Here is a 23,418-nt window from a genome sequence, read left to right on the forward strand (position 1 = left end):
GCTGATCCACACAGATGGTCGTCTTCCAGTTAGGAAGCCAAGGATTCGGTTGCAGAGGAAGGTACAGAGGCCCAGGTTGTGGAGCTTCCCAATCAGTGCTGTAGGAATGAATTATGTTAAATGCTGAGCTTGGATACGTACATGAATGAGAGGAGTATGGAGGCTAATGGTCCAGTTCTAGATAGACTGGACTAGGCAGCAAAACAGCATGCCACAGACTAGATGGGCCAAAGGGCTTCTTGCTGCACTGTAGTACTCTATGACTCTAGATCAGACAACCCCAATAGGCGGACCAGGAGAACCAAATGTCTGGACCGCGCCAACCCATTGGCACTTATGTGAACACACCTGCCATAACATGTAAATAAAGCGCGCGCTGCTCTAATTTATTTTAACCTCATCCCACACCATACACTTGACCTATGCCCCCGTAGAGAGCATGACTTACTACGCGCTCTGTACGGTCCTAGACTAGACAGCGGCACGCACCAGCTACCCACCTGTCATCTAAGAAGCGAATCTGTCATCTAAGCAAATTGTTACCAGCAGTAAGTCACGGACCCTAAACCAAGAACATGGCCTGTGCGAAAAAGCGCAAAGTCAACCAGGAAAACCATCAGTTCAAATCTGACTGGACTGATCAGTTTTGTTTTATTTTACCAGACCATGCCGATGCTAAACCGACATGCTTAATATGCATGCAGTCTGTAGCTGTCTGCAAATCAGAAAATCTAAAGCGGCACTTCAACGCCATACATGCTGCCAGTTTTAATGCCAACTACCCTGAAAAATCAGCGCAATGCAAACACAAAATTGCGAATATGCTAACATCATACAAGCACTCCGTTTCTACTATCTGTAAGTCAACATCCCCACAAGAGAACGCAACAGCTGCATCATTGCATGTGTCATGGAATCTTGCCAAAGCTAAGAAGCCATTCGCTGATGCCGAGTTGATTAAAACGTGTGCAATTGATATGGTTGGCGAGGTTTTAAGTCATGATGAGAAAATCAAGAAAACGGCTGTGAGGCTGCGCCAGCTGGTGGCGCAATGACATCAGCGCCGGACACTGGAACAGAGGTTCCCGGGTTTGCACACAGTCAGGGCCACTCCCGAGTATGCTTTCCATCCGTGCCGGGTTGGGCGTCAAGATCGTAACTCGACCTTGTAAAATAAAGGGAAAAATACTGCGAAATGTCTGTGTGAGGAGTGGTGCGCCACACAGTCTCTCTCGCTCTCTCTCTCTCTCTCGCTCCGCGCCTTGTAAAGGCATGAAAAAGACTTCACACACGCACGGACACACGCACACACTCAGACGCACACGCATGCCCAAAAAAAAGAAGACGGTTGTGGAGCTATTAAAAACGGTGCCATTGTCAGCTATCAAGAACCAGGACAGAAACAGACTCCCCAATGCACACCTTGGCAGTGCCTCAGGGTTGCCACAACAGACTACAGGCCCGACATCAGAAGGATTGCCTCATCCCATCGCTGTCACTTCTCTCACTGATTGGTGAATGAATCAATTTATTTTTGTCCATTTGTCAATCTTATTGTGGTATAATAATATTACAACAGCAATGATACTGATAATTTCATCTATAGCTACACTTCATACTTCGAATGCTACATAGCTTAATTAAAAAGAACAAATAGATTAAATGAGAGAACAGAAACAGTGGAAAGGCAGTACTACTAAAACGCTTTGTGTGGAAGAGAAGTGTTCTTTGTGTGGAACAGAAGTGGCAAAGACTACCATGTTTACTGTATGTGTGTGTGTGCGCACATGCACACACGTGCGCACATCTATTTTAAGTCCCAGATGAGTTCTCAATGTGACAGCTGACAGTTGTGATAGCTAGAGTCATAATTAAATGGTTGGTTTTGGAATTATTTTGTTTCAAGAGTGCATTTTCTTTTCTTGTGTGACCCACAACACAGGCTTTGAGAATCCCAGAGCTAAATTGTTACTACTACCACTACTACTACTACTAATAATAATAATGGTAATAGCAACAACAACATCTGCCCATAAAACAGCTTACTGGCGCAATGAAAAAAAACCATGAACGTTTTGGCCCTTGGCTTGGCATGCTTGACGTAATTTGGCCTTGTGGAAAACTAATTGGGGAACCCTGCTCTAGATACTTAACCAACAAATAATTACATGTTACAATTCATTACAACTGTTTGGAGAGAGACATTTATCATTGATGGTTTGTTTGGAAAGGAGAGAGAGACAGTTATTTACCACCGATATGTTGCTTTTGAAAAGAGAGAGAGAGAGAGAGAGGGAGAGAGAGACTGTCACTTTAAGGCTTTGGAAGTATCTTTGGATTTTTACTGAGTTTGGAGTTGGAGACAGCACTGAGCAGCTCAAAAGTTGCTATGGTAACCAAAGGCAGTGTTATTTAATGGACACTCCATGTTATGATTTTCAGCAGGTTGTTGATATTTCTTCAAGGACAGGTTGCCTGCTTGCATTTCTTCACAGACAAAGGAAGGAGGGACTCTTTGAATGACAGGTGATGCTCAGCACAGAGAAGTAAATAGGAGGTCAGATGATACAGACCTCAGACACATGATCTGGACACTGAATGAGCATTGCTGTGCCCGCAGAGGAAGTGGGTTTTGGAGGATCGATCAGGTGGATCGATCCAAATTGCTATTCCAATGGTGAAGAAGGGGTTGACTGGTGGGGAGTTGTCTATGTGTCCACCCTTGCCGGGGTGATAGCTCCATCGCAGAAGACCGGTCCCCCTGGTTAAAGTCACAGTCGGTGACTTGTAAATGATTTCGGAGGACAACGAGAAGATCGACGGCATCAGCTCACCTAAAGACTCAACTCTCTCTCTCTCTCTCTCTCTCTCTCCATCACTACTCAACTAAATACCACGAACTGAACTGAACTTTACTCAACATCGTAAGACTGTATCTTTTTACCCCTAGACTTAAAGAAGCTTGCTTTTCATACATATATCTTTCCACATTTACTGATTTACTTACTTTTATATATAATCATTGTTAACCTGTTTGATTTATCTACATTTATATTACTGTATTGCATAGTTACTAATAAATATTAGTAGTTTATAGCAATACTGGACTCCAAAGTGGTTTCTATTTCTGCTGGTTTCTTTATCCCCGTCACAGGATACGCGACAGGAGATTAAGAAGAAATCTAACTTAACTATTTACTGGGTAGTTGGAGAGAACTACCCAATAAATAGTTTCAGGGTCTGACTATAGTTTCACTGGTAAGGAAGTTCTACCATAAGGCAGCAGACTTACAATGATACCATTCAGAAGAGATATAATATAATGCTTTACACAGAGAATGGTAAGACTTTATACCCAGTAAGTCATTGAAGTCAATTGGGAAATTTTAATTCTGAGATTAATCATTTTTGTTCAGAAACGATGTAAAGGTCATAGAAACAATTTGTTTGATGAAGTCCGGATAGAGATCAGCCATGATCTAAGTGAGTGATAGACGGGCAGGAGGAGCTGAATGATATATTGCTCCTCCTGTGTTTGTATGATGTGGAATGTAAGAAATAATGAAAGAAGCTTATCCTTTCCCTGACATTTTACATTCCATGAGAGGTGCATAGCTGTGTTAAAGTGAGGCAGCAAAATAATAATAGGAATTAGCTGAAAAGAGAGCTAGTATTCAGTGATATGTAGAGATCTGTATTGACTGCAAGAGAAAGTGATGAGTTCCAGTGAGTTGGGTTCCCTCCTAGACTTTTGCTGGTTATACTATCAACATTCTGTTCACTGTCTAGATGAAATAACTTCTGTTCACAAGTACTGAATGGTCATCTAATGTTTTCTGGGCCTACCTACAGCAGGGTTTTAGCAGTGCTTAGTAACATTATGGGAGTGTTCAGCGCTTTCGTAATGAATATGCAGTTGAAAATCTCATGGAACTCTGAAAACAGAGAAATATGAAAAAATATTTGGAAACATGCACTTTCTCCAACAGTCAAGCCTGTTTGAGATAGCAGTGTCACATACCAATAATAATATCAGGTCACTCACACCAAGTTAACAAATGGTCAGACATACGACGTGAGATCAAATCGCAAATGCTGGAGATAACTTGGATTCAAGCCCAGAAAAGAACTTTTGAACCAGGTGATCAAGTGTGGGGCTTTGTTGCCCTCAAAGGTAACATGGACATGAGAAAGTATGCAGATGGTAGAAATCCAAAGCAGCACAAAGGAGGAACTCCATCAGGGTCAGGTGGTCTCTATAGAAATGAATAAACGGTTGATGTTTTGGGCCGAGACCCTTCTTCAGGGCTCCAGATAATATGGACATCTCTGGTCATGAGGAGCTGATTTAATGACCTGATTGACACGAGGACTCACTTTCTCAAGTGGCACCTCTGCTTTCATACTAATATCAATGTTAGATATTAGTATGAGAGCAGAGCTCATAAGTGTTCCAAAATATTGATGCATGTAGGATTAGTATAAATGCATGGTTGCTGGTCACCATGGACTCAGTAGACCAAAGGACTTGTTTCTCTCCATATCTCTCTAACTACATACATGACAGTCATCACAAAATTTGTCCTTGGTTGATAGTGTTAAGCTACTCTATTTGATATGATGGCTGTAATGATGAATACAAACAGCAACTAATGCTCTTTCATGCAATTAGTTTCTTCAGGAGGAGAAGATGGTGGCGCGACGCAGCTCGCAGCGGCCACTCCGGTGGTGATGTCTGTTATTTATCAAGTAGGGTGCCGTGCACAATCCTGATTTGATGGAGACAGATGTGAGAGCACAGAGGAACATCTGGTGAAACTTCTGAAATGCCTGCTTCGCTGCTGCTGCTGCTGTGTGGTCCAAAATCTCAGGAGGAGAAGGCCCCGAGTCCTTGGCTTTGCTTGTTGCTCGGTGGCTGGGACGGGATCGAAGCGCTCGGCAGAGGATGGTGCTCAGAGAGGATATGTCTGAGAGGCTCGAAGTTTTTGGACGGACTCAGAGTCCACTGCAGTCGGGTGCTTCCAATGGTGTTGCATCGGCAAGTTTGCAGCACTTAGGGGTTCATGGCAGGGAGAGTTTCTCCCTTCTGCCACCTGTATGAGATGATGAGTCTATCGGGACTTTGAGACTATTTTTTAACGTGCCCATGGTCTGCTCTTTATCAAATTGTGGTATTGCTTTGCACCGTTGTAACTATATGTTATAATTATGTGGTTTTGTCAGTTTTAGTCTTGGTTTGTCCTGTGCTTTCTTGTGATATCATTCTGGAGGAACGTAGTATCATTTTTTTAATGCATGCATTTCTAAATGACAATAAACGAGGACTGAGTGCCCTCATAATCTAATCTAATCAAGATTAGATGGCTTGTTCTATAACATCTTATGCAAAAACTGCAGCTTAAACAAAATTAAAATAATTTTATTTAGGAAACAGTATTTACAGCTATATAAAGCTGTTTTAGGGGAGAGAATAGTGAGGGCTAGTAATTAGTAAATAGGATGTGGATTGTGCTAACGGGGTAATAGGGAACTGCAGACAACCTAGAAGTGGAGACATGGAATGCTGCAGTGATGATGTCCAGGCTTCAGGAGTTTTGTTAATTATATTATAGCCTGCACCCATTGTTGTAATGGAAAGTTGGAATTACTATTTAACCTGTGGATAATCATTTTACTCTGTAATCAGGACCTAGTCCATTACTTAAAGAAGACTTCCTGTAGCTATCATTCTGTTATCAAAATGTATTTTTTCTGGTAATCTCATCAACTGAGAATGTAAAAACTCTACCAAATTCATGCTCAGCTAGATCAGCTTTGATTGATCTCCTTTGCGCTCAGCTTTTAATATATCACCTGTTATTTCCAACACCAGCTCTGTGTGATCTTTCAAGTTGCTTTACAATTGGGGCAGTTACTAGGATACCCCACTGAACTGTAGACAACTATGAGGCTCCTGGCTGGGTGAGTATGTTTGAGAAACCACCCTGTTAGGTTAGGGAATAGGTCCATAGTCAACTGTGACCAAAACTTGTGGTAAAGAGAAACCTGGGAACATGCGGAGTCTGGTGTCAGACATTCGGGGACTGGGGTGTCTGGGTAGCTGGCAGATAGGATCCAGGTGGTAATGGGTTGCAATTGATTTGGGAAACCGATTGACTAACCAAGTTTGGGTGTCTGTGTAACGGACAGATGGGATCCATGTGGTTATGATTTGGGAAATCAATTGACTAACCAACATTATTTGAGACATGGACTCTGGGAGCTGGAATTTCAGACACTGTGGGGTATGGCCATGGCAGAAGAAAAGAAGCCTGTGGAAACTGGGGAAGTAGTGTGGTAATCAGAATGTTCTCTCGTACAGATGTTAGTGTGTCATAACTGTAAGTTGATACAAAAAAATGGTAAAGAAGGGTCACAGTCCAGATGGAACAATCCTTGAACAAATTGCTTGTAGAAGGGAGAAGAGAAGGGGAAATAGGAAAAGGATGTAGTAATAGTAACAGCATTATTGCCCAATCACCACAGAAAAGCAATCACCAAACAAGCCCAGATCCCTCGTATTTCGGGACAAGTGGTAGGTACTCCATGCGGTTCACTGGAACATGATGCACAGTACTGTGCAGAAGTCTAAGCTACCCTAGCTATATATGTGTCTAAGACATTTGCACACTACTGTATATCTTGAGTCGTGACCTTAAAGGCCGAATGGCCGGAGGCAGAAGTGTGGAAGTAATTGCAAGAACATTTCCCTGTGTGTGAACCATTCAATAACCAGGTGTCACAGTACACCCATTAAACTTAAAGCAGAGCTACAGCAAAAAGAACTGATCTGGCCTACCATTTCCCATAAGAATTCCCCAATCTTGCAGGTGTATATTTAATGTATCAGTAATATTTGTGTAATATTGTAAATATATTGTTTGGTTAAGTATTCTTCACTATTTAAATAATTCATTATGGTTATATTTACGAAGTACATGAATGGCATACGTCATGGCGCCCCTGCGTGAAACGTGCATGCCTCACTTAAAAGTAAAAATGAAGTAGGAGTCACATTCCCAGCTCTCTTGTTTTCCTTTCAATTAGTTTTATGCTTTGGAGTTACAAAACTTAACAGTGGCAATGAGGAAGTTCGAAATAAATCCGAGATAGCTCCCTACGTGTTGAAGTGTAGTGAGAAATGGTTGAGTAAAAGAAAAAGCAGCACAGCATGTTTTCTTTTCCTCACAAAGGAAGAAAGTTGATTGAGTTAAAACAAGGCAGATAACGGACAAATTCATGGGTTCATAAACAGTGAGTACTAGGTGACAATAATCATAAAAAAAGATCAGAAATGGCTGGCTACATCAGAGAGAATAACGTGTTTGATCACACAACAGATAACTGGATATTGTCTATGGAGCAAATTGAACTGTATTTCGAAGCAAATGAAATAACCAATGAAAAGTGGGTGACATTTTTGCTGAATGCATTGGATTGAAAGGCATGCAGTTTGCTTAGAAATTTGGCTGCTTCAACCAAACCAGGTGAAATGAGCTTTGCTGATACCTTGAAAGTAATACAGGAACACTTAGAAGCAAAACTATTGTTGATTACAGAATGCTTTAGGCTTCATAAACAGAATCAAAAGAAAGAGGTGTCCATTTGCGCAAACGTGACTGAATCGAAAAAATTGTCTCAACATTGGCAATTTGGTATTGGGCTTAATGATGAAATGAGAGATGATTTAGTTTGTGGGGTCTGACAAAAAGACATTCAAAAACAGGCCCTAACTGAAGCACAATCGACATTTAAAAGAGCAGTTGAAATAGCTGTATCAAAGGCAGACAGATACAACCTTTCCACCTTGGAAATGGCAGTCAGAGTTGCCATTGAGTTGCAGTCAGGAATGAAAGAGAGTGTGAACAAAATTGCAGTGTCTAGACAAAGGCCTACCCGGCCGAACAAATTGTATTACCATTGTGGCAGGGTCTCACATATGCCAGACCAATGCAGGTTTAAATGCGAAACTTGCAGAAAATGCAACAAAGTAGGACACATACAAAGAGAATTTCAGGCAGACAAAAATAAATGGACTGCACAGAGAAGAGATAAAGATAAAAAGTCAAGTTGCAATTTCAAAAAGAGCACTAATATGCATCCTGTTGATCAAAGATCTGACAATGATAAAACTGACAGAGATCTGAGAAGCCTTGAGATGTACCACGTGAAAGCTAATCAGAGACAAGCAATATGGATTACATCAAAAGCGAACCACAAGTTACTTATAATGGAATTGGACACTGGCTCAGCTGTTTCAGACATGCCACAAAAGGAGCTTGAATGGCACTTCGAAGATACTGAACAGATACCTGCAGATAGCCAATTAAGAATTCATACTGGAGAAAAGATAATTCCGGTGGGAATGATATTTCTACCAGTGAGATACAACAGCTATCAGGCTACATTGGGCTTGTATGTGGTAAAAACAGGAGGTCCAGCATTGTGGAGACCTAAATGGCTGAGACAACTACACCTTGATTGGAGATGCATCCACCATTGGCATGCCACATCTCCTGTAATTGAGTAAACTGAAAGCAAATTAAGGAAGGTTGAGGATGATGCCAAAACTGTCTCCATGCTGTACACCATGAACTGTTGCACAACAGAGGGCAAACAGGTGTTTGTGCCAACCTCTGTGCCTTAGGTTGCAAAGCAGATTGGACCAAGGAAGGACCATGCTGCTCAGAGGAATTGTGAAAGTGATGAAAGCAGTGGACTGACTACAACAATTTTTGTAGGCAACATATCCGAGAAAGCTTCTGATATGCTAATCAGGAAGTTGCTTGCAAAATTTGGCTTTTCTTGAGCTGGAAGAGGTTCAAGGAACTGTAACAAAGTTGCAAGCATTCAACATTTGTGAGTTTAAAAGAGCCAGAATCTGTGTGCATTAAGGTTTATTGCATGAACTTCAAGTGGGCGACAGAAAACTGCCTATAAAAGTAAATGCAAAGATCAAAGCCCAGTTGGACGCATAGAAGACCAAAAAGAAGGGAGTCAATTGAGATATGAAAACAAAGGATTCCCAAGATCAAGGCGCATATCCTAGGAAGAAGAAACAGGAAAAGAAAGAGGAGGATGACACAAGTGCTAAGGAAATAAAAGAGATCAACAAGACCTAATTTCTCAGGAAATTAGCAAATTCGGAGATACTCAAAATAAACTAGAAGAAAAAGGAAAAGGAAGGCATGAAAAAGAAAGGCAAGAAGTAGAAAAGAAGAGGCAAAGAGAAAGAACATGAGTGAGAAAGAGAAATGCGTGAACAAAAGAAGGAACATGAGAAAGAAAAAGAAAGTGATCAAGAGTGGGATAAAGAGAGAGAAAGAAGCTAGGACTAGGAGAAAAGCAAGGATAGAGGTATTATAGATCCGGAGAAAAAAGTTGAGAAAGGGAGGTGTCCAAAGCAGTCAGAACCTCTTTCTGCAGTCTCAGAGTCAACCACCATAGAGGAGGCTCCAGAGAGTCCATCACAGCCCTGCCATTTTTCCCTCGATGTATTGCTAACATAATCACCCATGTTCCCTTGGGAGATACCAGTAGCAGTATTCTGCAATAGGTGGATGATATTCTAATTGCACCTCTGGGAGAAAAAACACATCCGGGTGGTTTCAAGCACTTTTCAGGTTATTGAAAATGCGGGACTGAAGGTAAATCCCCTCCAAGGTACAGCTTGGACAGTCTGAAGCAGTGTATTTGGGACACAAGATTAGACGGGATGAAGAAGTAATACCCAAGGAATGCAAAGAAACTGTTCTTAAATTCCCCTGCCCATACACAGTGAAGGGAACCCATCAGACTTCAGGTCTCCTAAATTACTGCTGCAATTTTGTGGAAAATTATGCTGAGCTCACAGAACTTCTGCAAGCTCTTATAAGAGGAGGGAAACAGAAAAGAAGTACAGGTGGAATTGACACCAGAGTTAGATCAGGTCTTCTTGTGTCAAAAGCAAAGCTCAGCTGCAGCACTGACTTTGGACTTGTCTGACATGAAAAAACTGTTCCATCTTTTTTATGCCAACCAGGGGAAGATTGATACAGCTGTTGTTTTGTCTAGAACATGGTGACGTATTGTGGCCTATGGCATATTATTCTGTAAAACGTGGCCCTGTAGCAGTGGGAATGCATCAGTGCATGCGAGCAATAGACTGTGCAACTTGTGCTGTTGTAGTGTGAGAACCTACCACTCTGATGGGTCAGAGAGTCTTGCACACACCATGCACAACAGTCACTCTCCTAGAGGCAGGGAAATTATGGGCAGCGTCTGACAGCAGGCAAGCAAAATGAGAGGCAGTATTGTTAACTGCTGACAAACACATACAGACAATAAGGGGCAGTTTGGTTAACTCAGTCAGTTTGATAGAAGAGGATAGATCCCACATGAATGCATGGAGTGAATGCAAGGGCTGGAGGAGCCAGTCATAGGGGAAACACCCTGAGAGGGGAGTGATGTGCAGATCATTTTTATAGATGGGTCTAGGAAGTACCATCCACAAACGGGATGGGCTGTTGTGGACAAAGGAGGGAACCTAATGGCAAGAGGAAAACTGGGCCACAGTGGCAGAACTGAAAGTGTTAACAGAGGCCTTTAAGTTAGGTAAGGAACAGAGGATAAACGTTCTCACAGACAGTGGATATGCACTTGGAGTAGTACATGATTACATGACAGCTTGGGCAAGGAGAGGGCATGTGACCTCGTCAGGAGTTGCTTGAAGCTGCTACACTGCCCCACGATGCGGTTATAATAAAGATTAAGGGTAGACACCGCTGACCAAAAGGGATCAGGCAGCTAAGGCAATTGTGAAGGAATCTGGTCCAATCGCAGTAGAGGTAGTGATGATCAGGGAGGTGAAAGAGGAAGATTGAAAGGTGATACAAGAGGAGGTGTCTTCACAGAAATAGCAAATTTGGGAACAGGCAGGAGCAGTGCAGAAATATTAGATATGGGAAGATGATGACTGCGTGGTAGCCCCAGGGTGCATCAGACATACATTATTAAGAACTTTCCATGGTTTAGCTCACACAGGGCAGGAGAAGATGAGGGCCTAGCTAGAAAGGTGCTGGTGGTGGTTGGGGAAGGGGAGTATTATTGCTAAATTCTGCCAGCTGTGCATAAAATATGCCCAATCTGATGTAGGAAAAACAGTTAAAATCTAGGCCAACTAAGGCATCTGCCACAGCCTAAAGGTCCATGGGAGCAACCTCAGATGGACGTTAAAGAGCCATTACCTCAGTCTAGAGGTAAATGCTTGGTGATTGTTGAACACTTCACCAGGTGATGGAAGCATTCCTCTGTTGGGATTGCTCCACCGAGACGGTAGCCCATGTGCTAGTGGAGGAGGTAATACCCAGGTGAGGAGTACTAGCCAGCCAAGATTTGGATCAAGGGATACACTTTACCTGAAAGGAAATCAAGAGAGCTTGCATGTTGTTAAGGGTCAAACAGAGGTTTTACACTTCTGGAATGGGTCAGCAACTTTAAATTCCTCTGTGTTATCATTTCAGAGGATTTGTCCTGGGTCCAGCATGCAAGTGCCATTACGAAAAAAGCACAGCAGCACCTTTACTTCCTTAGAAGTTTCCTAAAATTCAGCCTATCATCTAAAACTTTTAACAACTTTCTATAGCTGTGTGGTGTAAAGTATATTGACTGATTGCATCATGGCATGGTATGGAAGCACCAATGCCCTTGAATGGAAAATCCTAGAAAAAGTAATGGATATGGCCCAGTCCATCACGGGTAAAGCCCTCCCCACAATTGAGAATATCTACGCAGCGCAGAGTATTGTCGCAGGAAAGCAGCATCCACCACCAAGGATCCTCATCATCTATTCCATGCTCTTTTCTCACTGCTTCCATCAGGAAGAAGGCGCAGGAGCCTCAGGAGCCACACCACCAGGTTCAGGAGCATTTAATACCCCTCAACCAACTGGTTGTTGAACCAGAGGGAATATCTTCACTTGCCTCATCACTGAGATGTTCCCATAACCTACAGAATCATTTTCAAGGATTCTTCATCTCATGTTCTTGGTAGTTATTGCTTATTTATTTATTATTATCTTTTTTTATGTATTTGCTAAGTTTGTTGTCTTTTGCATATCGGTTGTTTTCCGTCCTCTTTGGTGTGGTCTTTCATTGATTCTACTGTGTTTCTTGGATTTATCTTTCCAACCCTAAGAGATATCTTGGACAGGAATGATTTAACCTTGCAAACATATTTCCACAGAAACAGAAAACATGGAACCAGACAAACTACACTCATTAGAACTTGGATAATTGAATGTGTCAGTCTTTTGATCCATCTCTCTAGAACATGTAAAACACAGACTGTAAACTGAGGGAATAACAAAGAACGACTAGCTGTGAGGTGTACCAGTGGAGTGCAGTTCGACATGGGGAGGGGGGAAACGTGGGAAATGGACATTTGAAAACTGCACAGCGCTTGGAGGACATCTGGTGGGTCTGGGGTTTTTGGCCCGTTTTCAGCTACCGAGTGCAGTTCAGCACCGAGAATCGAGTTGACTGGAAAGAAGTGGCTCATCAGCTAGGAGGGCTGCTGTTGGCATTGTTCAGAAACAGCTCATCCTTCAGCGTGGCAGTTGGTGGTGCCGGACCGTGACTGCTGAGGAGATGTTGGGAATTAGTGTCGGTTCAGGTAGTGAGGAAGATCTTGAAAAGGAGGTTCAGGAAGGGTGCGGGTTGGCGGGAGGAGGTTGGAGTTAAGTTGAATCTAGATTTGGAAAACGGAAAAAAAGCATAATATTGGAGTGATTTCAAGTGATGGAGAGGAAGGGTGTCACACACAAATTGCTGGAGAAGCTCAGCAGGCCAGGCAGCATTTTGTGTGCGTTGCTCGGATTTCCAGCATCTAGAGATTTTCTCTTGTTTGTGAGAGAAAGGGCAGGATTTTTTAGAAAAAAAAGAAGATTTTAAGGTTTAAATTTGACTTGGAGTAGCCTTTTTCCATTAATCCTATTAGGCTAACTAAAGAGTTTAAATCTGCTTTGGGGACTTAGATTGTGCTCAAATTTTGAGAGGAAGGAATATGGTAATCGTTTGTAAGGATAATAAACAATGCGAGAAGACATTATATTTTGAAGACTTTACTTGGAAAAAATATATCCTTGTTGCCTTATGAAAATAGAGGTATTGGGGGTGTCAAATCAAGTGTTCCAGCGGAAATTTCAACAAAGGAGGATAAATCTCATTTATAGGGAGGTCATTTTTTGCAAGTAGTTAGAAGTGGAGAAAAGATGAACAATTTATCTGTATCGATTTATTTTGATCAGGCAAAACTCCCTGATGAAGTTAGTTTAGGATATGTTAGTTATACTTTATGAACTTTTATATTCCACCTCCTCTTAGGTTTTATAAATGGCAGAGATTTGGGCATGGTGCGGTGGGATGTCGTGGAAAACTAAGATGTAGTAAGTGTAGTAGGAAACATTAGTATGAAGATTATGGACAAGGTGTAAGGTTTAACTATTGTAATTGTGGAGGATATATAGGATGTGAAGCGCTTAAGAAGGCAGCTAAAGTTGATCAGGTTAAAGTACAGTTGGCAGAGGTCTTGCAAAAAGTTAAACCAAATGTTGATAATTATTACCAGTTAGACAACAGACTGTGAAGTCAATAGATATATGTCGACATCACAGTTCTCTTACTGAAGATACAAGCGGATAAAATGAGACTTGTGATGTTTATAATGGATGTGGTGAATTGCACTGCTCAGACATCTTGTTGTATGAGAAAATTAAAACTTAATGTGAAAGTTGCTGATAAGTATCTTGGGATAACTGCTGTTATGTGGGAAACTGTAAATAAAGTTCTGATGGGTGAGGTATCTGTATCCCAGTCTACTTGTGAAAGGTCCATACATAATGGAATTAAAAATATTGAAGTAGAATTCAAGAAGCCTGATTTCTAATGGGCATGAAGTTTATTTCTGATTTTTCAAATCCTCCCAATGTTATATGTATTCAGGAAACCTGGTTGTATTCACATTTAAGTTTTTCTTTGCAGGATTATGTTGTTATTAGGTTTGATAGGTTAGTTGGTAGAGAGGGTGATGTTGCCAGTTTTACAAGGAAAGGGACAGGATATAGAGTTGTAGATGTGAATAAAATGAATGAGGTACTTGTAGTAGAAATACTTGATTCAACAGTTAGGGGTATTAAAGTGGTTAATTTTTATAACCCTTATAACTCAATTTTACTGGACATAGGATGCAATTAGCAATTAATAAGGTCAAACAGTATGCAAATAGATGGGGATTTAAGCTTTCAGTATCTAAGACACAGGTTATGTGTTTTATAAAGAGGAACAACAGACCTGCACTTAATTTGATATCATATGGTTAAACTCTTGAAGAAGTGTCAGTGGTAACACTTCTCAACATGTGAATGGATAATAAGCTGACATGGAAGCACCATATCAGTAAAATAACTGATAAGTGTAAAGGAGCATTAAATATCCTCAGCTATCTATGTGAGTATTCTTGGGGTGCTACATGAAAACCTTTGTTGGCCATTGATATTTGTTTAATTAGATCTGTTCTTGACCATGGCCATGTGGCTCACGGACCAGCTTCATCTTCAGCTTTGAAATGTTCAGATGTGATATAATCACAGGCTTTAAGACTGTTGTTGTGCAGTAAGAACATTTCCTGTTTTAGCTTTACTGGTTGAAATGGGACAATTACCCTTATAATTGCAGAGGTTGAAGTTGATGTTAACACATACTGGATTAATTCGAGGGGGCAAAGAAATGATCACCCTGCTATAGGTGTATTGGAGGACTGTTGGAAACATCACAAGAAGATCTTTTTAATTTTGTGTGGCTGGGTTCTTATCACGCTAGGAATATAGGTTTGTTGGATTATGCAATATATCCCACTGTAGCTTTCTCAGTAACCCCACCTTGTTTCTTTTCCAGTGGCTTTAGTTGATTTTAGGTGACATGAGTTAATGAAGTCTAAGGATTCTGTTATTCCTGAGAGTCTGTTGGTCCGTTAATATATTAAGGAAGATTATTATGATATGTTAACCATTTTTATGGATGGATCAAAAGATAATTTAACTGGAATGTTGGTGTGGCTGTTTATGTGTCTAAATTACAGGTAAAAATAAAGAAACATTTTACTAACCATTTATCAGTATACAGCAGAATTGGTTGCCTTCAATTTGGGCTTACAGGGGGTGGAAGATACTTGTTCTTGCAAAGTTGTAATTTGTTCAGATTCCTTTTCGGTTTTAATCAGTCTTAAAACAAGTTATTCTAGCAGAAGCAACACACATCAAAGTTGCTAGTGAACGCAGCAGGCCAGGCAACATCTCTAGGAAGAGGTACAGTTGACGTTTGGGGCCGAGACCCTTCGTCAGGTCTAACTGAGGGAAGAGCTAGCAAGAGATTTGAAAGTGGGAGGGGGAGGGGGGGGATCCAAAATGATAGGAGAAGACAGGAGGGGGAGGGATGGAGCCAAGAGCTGGACAGGTGATTGGCAAAAGGGATATGAGAGGATCATGGTACAGGAGGCCCAGGGAGAAGGAAAGGGGGGGAACCCAGAGGATGGGCAAGGGGTATAGTCAGAGGGACAGAGGGAGAAAAAAGGAGAGTGAGAGAAAGAATGTGTGTATATAAATAAATAACGGATGGGGTACGAGGCGGAGGTGGGGCATTAGCAGAAGCTTGAGAAGTCAATGTTCATGCCATCAGATTGGAGGCTACCCAGACGGAATATAAGGTGTTGTTCCTTCAACCTGAGTGTGGCTTTATCTTTACAGTAGAGGAGGCCGTGGGTAGACATATCAGAATGGGAATGGGATGTGGAATTAAAATGTGTGCCCACTGGGAGATCCTGCTTTCTCTGGCGGACAGTGGCCACACATTTCAATTCCACATCCCATTCCCATTTTGATATGTCTATCCACGGCCTCCTCTACTGTAAAGATGAAGCCACACTCAGGTTGGAGGAATTATTCCGTCTGGGTAGCCTCCAACCTGATGGCATGAACATTGACTTCTCTAACTTCCGCTAATGCCCCACCTCCCCCTCGTACCCCATCTGTTATTTATTTATATACACACATTCTTTCTCTCTCTCTCCTTTTTCTGCCTCTGTCCCTCTGACTATACCCCTTGCCCATCCTCTGGGTTTTTCCCCCCCTTCCCCCTTTCCTTCTCCCTGGGCTTCCTGTCCCATGATCCTCTCATATCCCTTTTGCCAATCACCTGTCCAGCTCTTGGCTCCATCCCTCCATCTCCTCTCTTCTCTTATCATTTTGGATCTCCCCTCCCCCTCCCACTTTCAAATCTCTTACTAGCTCTTCTTTCAGTTAGTCCTGACGAAGGGTCTCGGCCCCAAACGTCGACTGTACCACTTCCTAGAGATGCTGCCTGGCCTACTGCGTTCACCAGCAACTTTGATGTGTGTTGCTTGAATTTCCAGCATCTGCAGAATTCCCCGTGTTTACGTTTTTATATTCCAGCAGAAGGTCGGATTTACTGTTGGAAGCTCATCAAACATTGCTTCATGTTCAAAGAATTGGTTTACATGTCTTCCTCTAGTGGGTCCCAGCACATAAGGGTGTTGAGGGGAATGAGCAGGTTGATTGCTCAGCTAACAAAGCTGTTAAACATTCAGCTGTGGATATAGACCTTCCACATAGCAAATCAAAAGCTAAGGGGTTGGTACAGCTAAAAATTAGGGGCCATGGCAAGAGTTGTGGGATATTGGACAGAAGGGAGACACCTTTACAGAATACATAAAACTGCTGTGTTTATGGGAGAAGGGGGTAAAACAAGAAGGGATGGAATATGGCACACTATGGTTAATTATTCCTTATATCTTGTTGGAAACATCATTTTGGGCTGTATAGGTTTTGTCATCATTATGAAGGGGGAGAAGGTATCAGCCATGATTGAATGGCGGAGCAGACTCAATGAGCAAAATGGCCTAATTCTGCTCCTATGTCTTGTGGTCTTATGGAAACAGTTGAATATATATTATTCCAGAGTGAATCATATGAAGCTGAAGGAAATTAAATGCAGGCTTCATCACAATCTTTGGGGGCTGTTAGTTTTCATTTAAAAGCCTTTAAGTTTTGGAAGTGACTATAATTTACTACACAATATCATCTTTCACTATTTACAATCTATAAGGATTTTGGGGGATAATTTAGCTTACATTTGAAAAAGAAGTGGTAAAGGTTTTATTTCCCAGTTCTCTACACCACACCCAGTCCTGTTAGTGGTGGTATTGCACCTTTAAGTTGGACTGCCAGATGAGGAGGAGGAGGAGGAGGAGGAGGAGGAGGAGGAGGAGGAGGATGAGGAGGATGAGGAGGAGGAGGGAACATGCGTGAGAGAGGGATTCCATGTTTATGTCTGTCCTGCCAATACACAGGAGACTAATGAACGATTCACACTTAAAAGTGGCAATGAAACTTGTACGGTAACACAACAGGACTGATTCATTAGGGAATCGATCACTGCATGACTCCCTTTTGCCACAAGTGCACCGCAGTGTAGTGAGGTCCAGAGGGACACTGGAGATTCAGAGTTAGTATTGGAAGTTATGGGCATAAAAGTTATTCTGGTACCAGGCTATGACCACGTGCAGTTAGTCTTTGACCCGACTGCTTTACAATTCCCTAGTTTTTATGAGGACAGTACGAATCACCTTTTCCAAGATTTGCTCGATATTGAAGTTACTCATAATGAGCTTCGGGCAGAGAGGCAGAAAATGAAAAGGGGCTTGATAGAGTTGTTAGGAGCAGGATATTCATAGTCAATATGTTAGATACAGCAGAAATAAATGTACAAATCAGTTTGCTCTGGCAGAAGGTGAAAGGGATTAGAAAACAAAACTATGGTGACTTGGGACAAGCGAGTAGAATGGGGGAGCAAGGGCTGGAAGTGGAATTGATATATCTAGTTATCGCAGCCACTAAAGGATATAATTAAGAATGTTATTGATAGAGTGAACAATGATACCCAACTCTGTGATAAAAACGCAGTCTGTACAACATCTGCTGCCTGGCTTTTGTCTAGTCGGGTCAAACATTCTGCAGTTAGAAGGCCACAGAGCCCCAGACCGGATTTCAGTCAACAAGATGAAAGGATGGATGGGTGAAGGTGCCCCTGTGTGCCACAGTCGAGATCTCACTTCGACTAATCACGTCCTGGGAGGCTGCGAAAATGAAAGGAGTCCACCGTATGTTGCAGCAGTCCTCCACATTCCCCGACATGGTGACAATCAGACGTACTCTCATGATGTCAGAAAATACCATGAGGGAATTTGAATAGCTCCAGGCAATCTGCCAGCCTACGCAAACAAGTTCCACATGTCCAAGTGGGGAGTAAACTTGATGCAATGTCACCAAAGGGAGAATCATTTGGCATGTCCAGAGCTGGTTGTGTGAAGAAGCCTGACAGAATGTGTTTTTTCTTAATGCAACTGCCCCCTGTCCATATTTCCAGTTAATAATGAAACCTTTCTGAAGTATACTTTGGTGAACAACATCTATTGCATCACAACATTAGCAATGGCTTATTACAAGGAATATTGCAATGCAAACAGACTGGCTGTAATGTGGCAATCAGTGACATCTCAACCAATGACTGTGGGGCAGTTTGCCTAAGCCAACTGCAGTAAGGATGCTGGAGCTGGAGCTTACTGTTTATGGCAGTGACACAGAACTGGAACTACCACCCATTCCACACTGCTGATTGGGGAAAGATCATCCGAGAGGATAAGAAGTCATTAAGAAATTGGGTGCAGTGTCGAAAAGTATAACTGACCATGAGATTGGAGCCAAGGTGGCTCTAGAGAACCCCTCCTTTTGGGACAGTGTTTAGAATTAGGGTGTGAATGTACAAACCCATCCCTGGATTCGACTTATCTCTCACATTATGGTTGTTGTACAGATGATTGTTTTAATGACCATTAGTATTTAAGTGTGGGTACTATAGTATCAGGTAATGCATTAATATTAAGGGGATTGTCATTTAGTAGACCAAACAAGGGTACTGTTAGGGATCTAATCTCTAGGCCCTGTTGATCATTTTAGGCAAAGGGCATAAAGGGGTAGTATTGTAGGGGAACATAAAAAAATAGGAGCCTGTTCTACCATTCAATAAGACATGGACTCATCTCCACCTAACTGCCTTTTCCCCATAATCCTTAATTCACCTGCTATGCAAACATCTATCCAAACTTGTCTTAAATAGATTTACTGAGGTAGCCTCCACTGCTTCATTGGGCAGAGAATTCCACAGATGCACCACTATCTGGGAGAAGCAGTTCCTCCTCATCTCCATCCTAAATCTACTCCCCTGAATCTTGAGGCTATATCCCCAAGTTCTAGTCTCACCTACCAGAAGAAACAACTTTCCTACCTCTATCTTATCTACCCTTTTCATAATTTTATATGTTTCTATAAGATCTGCTCTCATTCGTCTGAATTCCAGCGAGTACAGTCCCAGGTGACTCAATCTCTCCTCATAGTCCAACCCCCTCATCTCTGGAATCAACCTGGTGAACCTCCTCTACACCGCCTCCAAAGCCAGTATATCCTTCCTCAAGTAAGAAGACCAAATTTGCATGCAGTACTCCAGGTGTGGCCACACCAGCAGCCTGTACATTTGCAACACAACCTCCCTGCTCTTAAATTCTTCCCTTTAGCAATGAAGGCTAACATTCCAATTGCCTTCTTGACAGTCTGTTGCACCTGCAAACCAGAACAGAATAGCGAGGGCTAGTAACTAGTAAACAGGGCTGTGGATTGTGCTAATATGGAAACAGGGAACCACAGACAAGGCCTAGAAGTAGAGACATGGAATGCATTAGTGATGACATCTAAGGATCCATTAATTATGTTATACTGTGCAAACATTGTTGTAAGGGAAAATTGAATTATTGTTAGACTTGTGGATGATCATTTTACACTGTAATTAGGATCTAGTCCATTACTTAATTAAGTCTTCCTCTAGCCAACGTTCTATTAGCAAAGTGTGGTTTTACTAGTAATCTCATCAACTGAGAATGCAAAAGCTCTACCCAATTCATGCTCAGGTAAATCAGCTTTGACTGCTCTCCTGATGTGCACCAATTTTTAATAAAAATCGCCCCTTACTTCAGACAGCAACTCCAAGTGTTCTTTCAGTTTCCTCCTCCAAAAGCTATTGAGCTATTTAAAGCCACCCAAGTGTTTGTGGTTCTAATTTTCCCATATGATGCATACTAAGTTGCAGTAAAAACTCCAGAAGTTATCATTCAATTTCATATTTTGAGTGATGTGCTCTCTTTCTGACTCTCTACATTTACAAAATGAAGGTAGATTGGGTTAGCACTGATCAGCAAACTGGAAGGCTAAAATTAAACTCCTGAGTCCAACCTCTTCATGTGTGCCAGCAAGATGTGCAATAAAGAACCTTCTGCTTTGTGACCTTTCAAGTACCAAACCTCCCGTACAGCTTACATGGGATTTGGTCCACTGAGTACAGAATAACATTAACATTTTTATTTGAAGCTGATGAAAACAGGCTCCTTTTGAAACCTAATTTATGTATTTCATCCCCTTTGAATCTGCTTCTCTATCCAAGCGACCCTAACGTCCTCATCTCACTGGCAGATGTGCATACTTTACTGGAGACGATGACAAGTGAAGTAAAGTTTTTAATTGCCCAACTTGATTGTACAAACCTTTGCAGTTTAATGCCAATCTACCTTTCATCAGCCCCTTCAACTGACATGCTTGTAATTGAAATTATCTTTAGAACTTTGCTTATGCAAAGCCATATGTCACTTCCAAATGAGCAAAAGAACCAAACATATGTTCAGAACATAGCTTCATAATGGTGCAAATATTAGCTTGCTCCAGTGTTCCTGGCCAAATATATTAACTCCCTCCTTTGCACTCTCTCTACATCATTCAATCACAGAAAGACAGGAATAAAAAATAAATCAAAAAGTTTGGAAAAGGGTAAGAATTTAACTTCAGGCAACATGGAGACAAAATTGAAAAAGGTGGTAAATACAGGACTGAAGGTGTTATATTTGAATGAACGCATATACAAAATAAGATAAAGGATCCTGTAGCACATTCAGAAATTGGCAGCAATGATGTTGTGGGTATTACAGAGCCGTGCTTGAAAGAAGATCACAGCTGGGAGCTTAGATTCCAAAGATAAACATCATATCAAAAGGACAGGCAAGTGGGCAGAGTGAGTGGTGTGGCTGTGTTGGTAAAAACTGAAATCAAATACTTGGAAAGAAGTGACATAGGATCAGAAGATATAGAATCCTTGTGGGCAGGGTTAAGAAACTGTAAGGGTAAAAAGATCCTGATGGGAGTTTTATACAAGCCTCTAAACTGTATCGGGGATGTGGGGTACAAGTTACAACAGGAGATTGGTAAGGCATGTAAAAAGGACAATGGCACATTGGTCATGGGGGATTTTAATATGATGCTGCATTTGGGAAATCAGGTTGCTGCTGGATCCCAAGAGAAGAAATGTGTAGAATACCAACAAGATAGATTTTTAGAGTAGCTTGTGGTTGAGCCCATTAGGGAAAAGAAAATTCAGGACTGAGTGTTGTGGATAATGAATCGGATTTGATTAGGGAGATTAAGGTAAAATAATCTTTAGAAGGCCGTGATCATAATATGATAGAATTCATCTTGAAAAGGAGAAGCTAAAATTGGATGTGTCATTATTACAGTGAAGTAAAAGGCAACCAGAGAGGCATAAAAGAGGAGATGGCCAAAGTTGATTGGAAGAAGACACTAGCAGCGATGACAGTAGAGCATCAACGGCTGGAGTTTCTGGGGGCAATGTAGAAGACACGGGATCAGTTCATCCCAATGAAGAAGCAGCATTCTAAACAGAGGATGAGACAACTGTGGCTGACAAGAGAAGTCAAACATAACAAAGAAGCAAAAGAGGGGGTATACAATATAGCAAACATTAGTGGGAAGCTAGAGGATTTAGAAGCTTTTAAAAACCAACAGAGGGCATGAATGAAGCAATAAGGCGAGAAATGATGTTTTTTCAGATAAATAAAGACTAAAAGAGAGGCAAGAATGCAGATGATGGAAAATGATGCTAGAGAGGAGTAATAGGGAAAAAGCAATGGCGGATGAACTGAAGAAGTATTTTGTGTCAGTCTTCACCACAGAAGACACCACCAGTATACCAGAAATTCGAAAATGTCGGTGGGGGGGGCGGGCAGAAGTGAGTGCAGTTGCTATTTCTAAGAAGAAAGGGCTTGTAAATCTGAAAGGACTGAATGTAATTAAGTTACCTGGACCAGATGGTCTACAAAGCAGGGTTCTGAAAGAGGTAGCTGAAAATACAAGAAGTGATTGATAAGTTCGTGGCCTAAGGTAGAAAACCTAGACACATTTATTTTTCCTACATTTACACACTTAGTCCAGCGGTCGTGGAGCATACAGATTCCTTCTTTGTAGAAGCCGGTGTCTTGGACCTCCAGAAGTGGTCCACAGCAGGGGTGATTGATATATTTGTGGCCTAAGGTAGAAGAAGATGAGTTATTAACTCCAAACTTAATGGAATTTTCACTCAGAGTTGAACTGCACGTGCATGTAATGAGAGCCATATAAACTCATCTCCTTCTACCTTAGGCCACGAACTTATCAATCACCTCTGCCGTGGACCACCTGGAGGTCCAAGATGCTCGCGTTACATGCACATGCAGTTCAAATCTTTAAGTGATAATGCAGAAAGTTTGAAGTTAATAATTCATCTCCTTCTACTGTAGGCCACGAACTTATCAATCACTCCTGCTGTGGACCACTTCTACAAAGAAGGGATCCTTATGCTTCATGACCGTTGGACTAAGTGTGTTCATGTAGGAGGGAACTATGTTGAAAAATAAATGTGTTAGGTTTTTTAAAATTGACTCCTTCTACCTCAGGCCATGAACTTATCAATCAGCCCTCCTATTATGGAGACATTAGTAGTGATCTTTCAAGAATCACTAAGTTCTGCAATGTTTCTGGAGGACTGGAAATCACAAATGCCACTCTTTAAGAAGGGAGGGAGACGTAAGACAGAAAATTATAAACCATTTAATCTGGCTGCAGTGGTTGGGAAAATGGTGAGGTTCATTATTAAGGATGACATTTTGGAGCACTAGGAGGCACACAATAAAAATAGGTTGAAGCCACATAATACCCTTAAGGGAGAACCTTACCCAACTAATTTGGAGTTCTTTGAGGAACTGATAGACAGAAGGACAAAATGGAATCAGTGGATGTTGTTTACCTTTGACAGGATGCCAAGCATAAGGCTGCTAAACAAGATAAGAGCCCATGGTACTACAGGAAAGATACTAGCATGGCCAAATGGCTAAAGGTAA

The 23,418-nt window shown here is 41.6% G+C and overlaps 1 protein-coding gene across 3 annotated transcripts in view; it reads right to left on the reverse strand.

Annotated features, from left to right (window-relative positions):
* Positions 1–23,418, reverse strand: part of LOC140205185 (protein inscuteable homolog) — a 311,027-nt gene that overhangs the window by 59,465 nt on the left and 228,144 nt on the right. The gene's annotated exons all lie outside the window — the stretch shown is intronic.

The sequence above is a fragment of the Mobula birostris genome, chromosome 11 (genome assembly GCF_030028105.1).
Source record: "Mobula birostris isolate sMobBir1 chromosome 11, sMobBir1.hap1, whole genome shotgun sequence".
Taxonomy (NCBI): domain Eukaryota; kingdom Metazoa; phylum Chordata; class Chondrichthyes; order Myliobatiformes; family Myliobatidae; genus Mobula; species Mobula birostris.